Source organism: Equus caballus, chromosome 22 (assembly GCF_041296265.1).
Source record: "Equus caballus isolate H_3958 breed thoroughbred chromosome 22, TB-T2T, whole genome shotgun sequence".
In the NCBI taxonomy this organism is placed as follows: Eukaryota; Metazoa; Chordata; class Mammalia; order Perissodactyla; family Equidae; genus Equus; species Equus caballus.
Genome location: NC_091705.1, coordinates 18551750 through 18560543, shown reverse-complemented (window position 1 = coordinate 18560543; position 8794 = coordinate 18551750). Strand labels below are relative to the sequence as shown.

The 8794-nt window shown below is 42.3% G+C and overlaps 1 long non-coding RNA gene across 2 annotated transcripts; it reads right to left on the bottom strand.

Moving 5' to 3' along the window:
* Positions 1-3061: 3061 nt before the first annotated feature.
* Positions 3062-8581, bottom strand: LOC111771750 (uncharacterized). Of its 2 annotated transcripts, XR_011430619.1 has the most exons (3): positions 8442-8581; positions 6414-6636; positions 3062-3479 (listed from the first exon to the last, which is right to left on the bottom strand). It is a non-coding gene; the product is annotated as an uncharacterized lncRNA (long non-coding RNA). The 2 variants fall into 2 exon arrangements; XR_002805660.2 differs by lacking the exon at positions 3062-3479 and having other exon boundaries at positions 4958-6636.
* Between the last annotated feature and the right edge of the window lie 213 nt (positions 8582-8794).

The following is an 8794-nucleotide window of genomic DNA, read 5'->3' as shown; positions in this document are numbered from 1 at the left end:
ATCATGCCTCTTTTACAGATGGGAGTTGAAGGCTCAGGGAAGTTGAGTAACCAGCCAAGCCACAGAGCCAGAATTTGGACCCCACCTTCACAAGCCCGCCTTCCACTATGCCACTTCCTCACCTCACTTCAGGGACTCGAGAGAAACAAGAGCCCCCTGTGCAAGGCCACCGTCCCACTCATGGGGCTGGCCTCTGGCACTGCCCACAGGCCAAAGGACCAAGCTCTCGGCGAGAATGGAAGGGTCCAAAGTTTGTCCCCATTCTCTGAGTCAGCAAGAATGTGCCTGCCCTCCTGCCCAGAGCCCTTGACCCTTCTTGCCACTGAGCTTGGGTGGCCAAGCTTTCAGGGGGCAGCAGAGAAGGCTGTGTACTCACCCCTGAAAGAACATGTCTCAAGTTTGCCTTGGGTGGAACGGTACCAGGGATTCCTGCCATCCCACAATTATCCCATATTCACGACTGACTTAAGACACAAACAGAAGCTACCGTCTGCCACGTTGGCCCTTGGCTGGAATACACAGAGCTGAGCCATCTGTTGGGCGCTTTGCCCAAGTCTTGTCTCATTGTTGGCAGCCCGTGTTTATCTACAATGGGCCTCTCTAAGATGAGGGGAGGCTTTGCTAGAGGCCAGGGAAACACAGAATAGGAACTAGGCTCGTGTTTCCATCTCTCATTTTCCAAGATGCCTTTACAGCATCCTCAACCTCCTGACACTTGCTGACTATCAAAGCACTTCCCTTTCCCACAATTGTATTTGAAAACATCATAAAAGTAGGGCAGGTTGGGGAACTTGGAGAAGGGTCCCTGACAGCTGTGTAAGGAAGAGGACAGCCCACCATGTGTGGCCTGTGGGTCTTTCCACAGTCTCATGGGCAAAGCAGGACAGGGCTGTTCTTCCCACTTGCTGGAACCAAGAGGTGATGCTTCTTGCTGAAGGCAAAAAGAGCCAAGGCCTAGCATGTACTTCCATGAGACTCTGGCTCTCCTCTTTGGCACTCCCCCAGTTGAGGATACGTACAATGATATGCTGGCCTGGAACAACATAGACCAGGCACTAAGAGAATTACAGCGGTCACCTGGATTGTCATGCTATGCATTGAAATGTTGGGGACAGAGGCTTCTGACATAGTCCTCTCTCTGGACCTTGCCAGATACCCTTCCACGCTGCTGCTCCCATCAGGCCTCTCAGCCCTGCCGGGTCGCCCACCATGGAACTATCCAGAAAAGTGTGAGGAAAGCACTTGGCACTCCTGGTGTGGGAAGATGTCATGGTGGCCTCATCCTGTCTTCTGTACCAGTGGCTTAGTGACCCCTGCCGACCATGCCCCACTCCATACGTCTCCTCACCTTCATCACAGCTGCCAACTGTCTGCCAAAAGAAATAAAACTAAAAGCAGGATGAAGTTTACTTCCTATATCTTCCAGCATTCCTCCTCTAAACAAAGTGGAAAAAGAGCAACAACCAAAGAAAGAATCAAAGGGGAGAAAATGAGGGACAATGAGGAGATCCGATGACATCGTGAAGGTAGACCCGAGGAAATCCAGCACCAACTGCATAAAGCCCCTCCTGTCCCCAACACCGAAGGATCAAAACATGGAGCCCAGAGCTGGAGCCGTGGGATTCCTTCCCGAGTTACACTGCGACAGCCACAGGGAGGGCTCGTCGTTCTTCTATAATTGCAGAATTTAAGGCAGAGTTTATTGGGTGCTTTCATCCTCCTCAAGTCTTGCTGTGCTCTATTAAGTTTAGAAATTGTTAATATACTTTAAAAGGGGTACATTAAAAATTTTTTAATTAAGTTCTTAAATTCCTAAAGGCAAAAAGTTGGTGATACCATCTTTGTCTGAAAGTCACATTCACGATATGGAAAAGACCATTTGCTAGACTGAATCTCCCTTGGTCAAAGATTGTGTCTTGGGAGTGTGTGTGTCAGGATAAGCAGCTCCTTTGAAACGTTAACATATCTCAATCTGAATTTCACTCATAACATACCAAGGGTGACCATGTCCTCATGGAACAAAATATTTTTCTCCAAATCCTTTTTATGAGAAGTCAGTATCTTGGACACAATCTTCACTGCCATTGAAGAACATCTCTTAATAAGTAGAAATAGTTTTTCAGGAAAGAACCTGATGTTCTAAGTTCAATAACCTGCTTCAACACTGTGTCAAATTCCAGTATGGAGAGAATTTTTACTGAGATGGTAATTTTTTTGCAAGTTTTATGAGCTTTTTGTGGTTGTTGTTTTGGGGTTTTTTTGGTTGTTTTTTTTTTTGAGGAAGATTAGCCTTGAGCTAACGTCTGCCATCAATCCTCCTCTTTTTGCTGAGGAAGACTGGCCCTGAGCTAACATCCGTGCCCATCTTCCTCTACTTTATATGTGGGATGCCTACTACAGCATGGCTTGATGAGCGGTGCCATGTCTGCACCCGGGATCCGAACTGGTGAACCCCGGGCCGCCAAAGCGGAACGTGCACACTTAACCGCTGCGCCACTGGGCTGGCCCCCTATGAACTTTTTAAATCACAAATTTACAGGATGTCCAGTAGTCAGCAGTCTCTGATTTCAAATTTCTGCCAGAAAAATATAGTCTACAAATCAACTTGTCTAAAACAAAAGCCATTATTTTCAGCTGTTAATGTTGGTGTGAATGGCATAGGGTAAGACCGTGGGTGCAGGAATCACACTTCACAAGTTCGTATCTTCGTTCACTACTTGCTGACTGTCCAAACTTGGGCAATTCACTAAACCACAGTTTCCTCATCTTTAAAATGGGAATATTAATAGCACATTCCTCACAGACTTGTGAGGATTACCCAAGTTTGTAGACATAAGGAGATGATTGCAATGCTGAAAAAATGTTATCAATTATTTTTATGTTTTCAAACTGAGCAGATTATACTTGGAGAATGAAAAGTTTGTAAGTTAGTCAATTGATAGACTTTTCAGAGAATTAGATACCCTTGCTATTAAGAAGGCAAATCAGTGTCAATGATATTCTTCCTGTGTACTTTCATAGGATTGGATTGACATCTGGCCTATAGCCCATATCACTTTGATTTTTTTTTAAATAGGCTTTATTTTTCAGAAAAGTTTTAGACTTACAGAAAAATGGAGAAGCTAGTACAGAGGGTTCCCATATACCCGGTACCCATTTTCCTGTATGGCTAACATCTTACCCTACTGTGGCATGTTTGTTACAGTTAATGAACCAATATTGATACATTAATGTTAGCTGAAGTCCATGCTTTCTTCAGATTTCCTTAGTTTTTACCTAATGTCCTTTTTCTGTTCTAGGATCCCATCCAGGATACCACATTGCATTTAGTCATCATGTCTCCTTGGGCTCCTCTCGGCTGCGACAGTCTCAGACTTTCCTTGTTTTTGATGACCCTGACAGTTTTCAACAGTATTGATCAGATGTACTGTAGGATGCCTCTTGACAGGAGTTTATCTGACATTTTTCTCATGATTAGACTGCAGTTGTGGGTTTTGGGGAGGAAAACAAGGAGGTAAAGTGTCATTTTCATCACATCATATAAAGGAAACACACTATCAACATGACATTTCCCTGCTGATGTTGACCTTGACCACCAGACTGAAGTAGGATTTGTCAGATGTCTCCACTGTAAAGTTACTCTCGCTCCTCCCCTGCCCTTTTTCCATACTGTGCTCTTTGGAAGAAAGTCACTAAGTGCAGCCTACACTTAAGGAGTGGAAATTTATGTGCTCCCTCTTTGAGGGCAAAGTATATACATGAATTATTTGCAATTCTTCTGCATTGCCTCTTCTATTTATTTATTTATTCAATAATTTATTTGTATAGGTATGGACCCATGGATATTTGTGTTACACTTTGGGTTATAATCCAATATCACTTTTTTTACTTTGTTGCTCACATTGTTCCAGCTTTGCACTGGGAGATCTTTCCATTGGTTCCTGTGTCTCTTTGACATACTCTCATCAATTTTTGTCATTGTTGTTGTTTTGTTCTGTTTTTATAGCACTTCCCTACTTTTAGGCACTACAAGATGCTCCAGACTCATCTTGTATATTTCCTGGTCCAGACCTAGAATCAGCCATTTCTCCAAGAAGCTCTATTTCTTTTACTGAAGAATGGCAGTAGGAACAAAGATTTAGGAGCTAGGTATGCTAGCTGCCACTGGGTGTCATTTCTTTTAGGTACTTTCACCTTACAGAGCAAGGAAATATATGTGTTCATACTAAGCCACATATATACACATATCTATAGGTATTTCTGTATGTAACTATCTGTATCTTTATTAAACTAAACATGAGTTCATACTGATGTCTCCAACTCTAATTCATTACCACATGGCTCCTTCTAGCCTCCTTGCTTATCTGTAATTTTCACTCCAAAAGTGAGAAATCTGGTCCCCACCATTTACTTAATTATTCAATTCCGACATACAGTCATGCACCACATAGTGATGTTTTGGTCAAGGATGGATTGTATGTATGACGGTGGTCCCATAAGATTAGTGCCATATAGCCTAAGTGTGTAGTAGGCTACACCACCTAGGTCCCTGTCAGTACACTCTATGATGTTCACACAACGATGAAACTGCCTAATGATGCACGTATCCCCATCATTATGCGACGCGTGACTGTACATGTATGGCAGTATTGGAATCGTTGACCTGTACTCCCATGGGAAACAACTTTGTCAACTAGAGTATAGTGCTTCTGTGCAATTCCTTTCACCTTTAGGTTACAGACTCCACTCATTTCCAAAGTTACTTAGGTCAGCATCTTTTCCCCCATCCACTTCAATGAGGTTAGACATTGTAATTTTTTAACTGATAAACACACAATTAATACTATATCAATAATAAAGGAACTTTATATAATATATGTATGTGTGTATATACATACATATATATATATATACACACATTTCACTTGCTAAGAAAAAAGCAAGCCACAGAAAAAGATAAAAGATTAGAATTTTATATAAATAAAAAATCTAATGTAAATCATCAATAAACTTTCCAAATTCCACATATTTTGTCTATTTTTACCAGGCTTGTCCAATATTGTTCATGCAACCCATCAAATGTTATCACCTTGGCTCCTGCCGTCTAAGAAAATTTTCCTCTTTCTACCACTGTCTTTGAATGTACCATTATTTTCTCCTAAGAAATAAACTTTAGATGCTTAACTATAGTAAGCCTTGACCCCAGCCTGGAACAAACCACACTGATTTGTTTGACTCCAGGCTGAATATTCTCTGTGTATGTATATTGCTTTTTTAATTTACAAATTAAACTAAATTTTTCCCTACCTTGCCATCTCTATCTCTCTATCTTTATAATACACACTTACACAAATCCTAATGACCATCAAATGGTAAGAGACTATTGTCTAAACTAACGCAAAATTATGTTGGGGATTTAGGGCATATATATGGCAACAAGAACATCAAACTTTAGGAATTTTTAGCTCCTAACAGTTTAAACGAAGAGAAACCTTAAATATATTGATTTTAAAATGTCATCCCTCAGGTGTCCTTGACTAACCAGCATTTTTCCTGAAAACACAGGAAATTCAAGATTAAATAAAGGTATCCTTGAAAATAATTCCTGCATTTCTCAAATGCAAACTAGGCAGGACAGATGCTAATTGACTACCTGCATCGTTTAAAAGGGAATTTCTGAGGCAATTTTAATGAAGTGGCAATTTTGCAGACAATGTAGAATTCAAAACCGCTAAGGAGATGTTAGGCACAAACACGCCGAGTGCATAAAACAGCATCTGGCAGTTTCCCTTTGGAGGCCTCCCATGCCAGCATCTCACTTAGATAAGAAGGAAGCCTCCTTTTTTCAGCAATCTTCTTAAATGCTTTAACTTGACACTATCTGAAAGTGATACTTAAGTGAAACCACGTTTAATTGCAGGAGTCTGTTCGCTGTTATTTCACCATTGCTTCTATTTTTCTCTAAGCTCTCAAAGACCCCATGGAAAATAAAATATTCCTTAATCGAAGTGCTTTCATACTTAATGACTTTTTGCCCACCTGGGTCAACTATTTTGACACCAGCTGAAACATTGCCCATCGTATTAAAAGGTCAAGAAAAGCCAAAAATTACAACTCAGTTCTAAGAACTCAGCCTTTGGTTGTCTGTGTTTTTATCTCACTTACTCAAATGTAACTTCCTTGAGAGTCTAAATCTTGTCGGAGCCACTCTGTAACCACAGTATCTATTTCTCCACCTCAGTAATGTCTGAGTAATGAGTTAATGGAGTGCCTATGTGCCATTAAGCCCTGGGCTAGGGGCTGGAGGTACAGGCAGAGATGACACAGATGCTGCCTTCCAGGAGGTTGAATGAAGGACATGTGAATCAGTGATCATAAGACAGGGTGGCCAGGCTACAGAGGCTCCTGTTTACCAAGGAACTTTGTGCTGGATACTAAGCTGGTCCTCCATGTTCGTTATCACTCTTCCTCACAGCAACTCCATGATGCAGGGAGAGAGAATGAGACTGAGGTTCATAGCAGTTGAAGTGCACAGGTTTTCACAGCTGGTTGGTGGTCCAGTTGGGATTGAAAGCTGGCTCTTTTCACATCATGACAGAGGTTGCCACGGAGGTGCAGAGAAGGGAATGCAAAGCACTGTGAATAGAGGTGGGAGGCAGATTTGGTAAGGCATCATGAGCACCTCAGAAACGAGGAGAAATCGAGAAAGTTTATTTATAATGACTAACACTGACAGGAACTTTCGAAGTTATCTTGGACCAGCTTCCTTGACTTGCAAGACTGGCAGAGGGTCACTGAGACCTCCGTGAACATCTCCAGGGCCAGAGAGCTTATCCCCTCATGGGCTGGGAGCCCTGGGCATATTTTGATCTCATCATTTGTTCTACTGGGAAATCATTTATCAAAATTGCTTTATAAAGAGGAAGTAGGAAGCTCTGAGTTACCTGCATATGTAAGTGTATAAAATTCTTAACAAAGGCAGAGAGAAATAAGATATTCTAGACGGTACTACTCAAAACAATATGCCATGATGAGTTGCCAAGGCCAGAAGAAAGACCTTTTGGGGATGCCTACCTGGAAAAAGCTGTGGACAATGGAATTCGGGTTGAGAAAGAAAAGTAAGAGAATACTAGATGCAAACTGAGGCTTTCAGTTCGGGTTGCCAATATTAGCTTGTTGAGAAAGAAGTGCCAGCGGGCCTGTAAAATTCAGGGGACTGATGTCCTGAGAGTAAGGCGGAAAGAACATCTGGCAACATCCACCAGGACAGAGGAATGTAGGGTCAGCAGGCAAGGAATCACTTTCTAATCTCCTGGTTCTTAATTTTCTCATCTGTATAACGAGGGACATGTTGCAGATCTTGCTTAATATCTTATAGTGGGTTTTAATTTTATTTTACATTATTTGATGCAAAAAATTGCCATTATTCTTTCCCCTAAATCTGATATAGCTCTTCCAAGTCTTCACCTTCCTGGATGGAGGAGCATTTTCTGTCAGTCACATTTTCTAGGAGTCTCTGGGTCTCATGGAGTCTAGAACATTCAGGTAAAGATGTCCTGATCTTCTACACACTTGGGTCCTTTTCGTGGGTCCATGGTTTGGGCCATCTTGAAGAAGCAACTTTCCCATTCTCCAGCCAAGCTTGGGATGGGATTTTTGAGAGAAATGAGGATCTGAGCTCTAGGGGCCCCTGTCTACCCCAGTTGAGGTCCAGCAACCCTTCAGAGAACATCAATGAGAGGCGTTTGCTCTCTGCAGTTCTCAGAGCTGGATCTTCATCTTGGGAAGCAATGAAAACCTCTTTCCTCTTTCATTAGGCCCATTTGTACCTCTCCCAACTTTTGGTTTCTCCCTCCCCACCGCACATGGAATCCATTGCCGTTATATACTTAATTTTTCTATCACATGAGCCTTGGGTGAAGGATGTCTTCTGGGTGTCTAAAAAATTCTGCTTTTGACCATGTGTCAGTTCATCTCCGGCTGTGTGTTAGACATGGTATTTGTAAAATACTTGTTGAAATAATTTGAAGCCAAGGATAATGTTACCTTCCTCTCAAGTGGATTTGATTTGCCTTTGCAAAGGACCTTGGGGAAGCAGCAATCCAAGATGACATTATTTCAAGTACAGGGCTCTTTACAAAGCCGTGTAGAAAGAATTAAATATTTTAACAATTGATATAACTATGCAGGTGTCTCCCAAAGGAATATCAGCTCTGAATGCCCTCAACACTTAGAAAGGTTAAATACTTGTTAATATGGCTATGTAACTGATTGCCCCCAAATTTAGGATTGAAAACAACAGCCCTCATTTATTATCTCTCATGATTTTGGTGAGTCAGGAATTCAGAGGCAGCTCACTTGGGTGGTTCAAAGTCTCTCATGATGTTGTAGTCAATTGTCAGCTGGGGCTGGTGGCCCCACTTCCAAGGGGGTTCACTTACAAGGCTGGCAAGTTGGTGCTGGTTTTTGGCAGGAGGCCTCAGGTATTCCTCATGTGGATCTTTCTACAGAGAGGCTTGAGTGTCCTCACAGAGTGCTGGCCAGCTTCCCCAGAAAGAGTGATCCAAGAGATCAAGGCAAGAGCTGTACTGCCTTTTGTGACCTAGCCTCGGAATTCATAAGCTGTCACTTCTACCAAATTCTATTGGTCACCCAGGACCAGCCCTGATTTGATATGGAGGGAACCAGCAAGGTTGTGAATACCAGGTGGCGGGGATCACTGTGGGCTGTCATGGAGAATGACTACCACATGTAGAAATGAGGACTCAAACGGAGGTCTGTCTGAGGCAAAGCC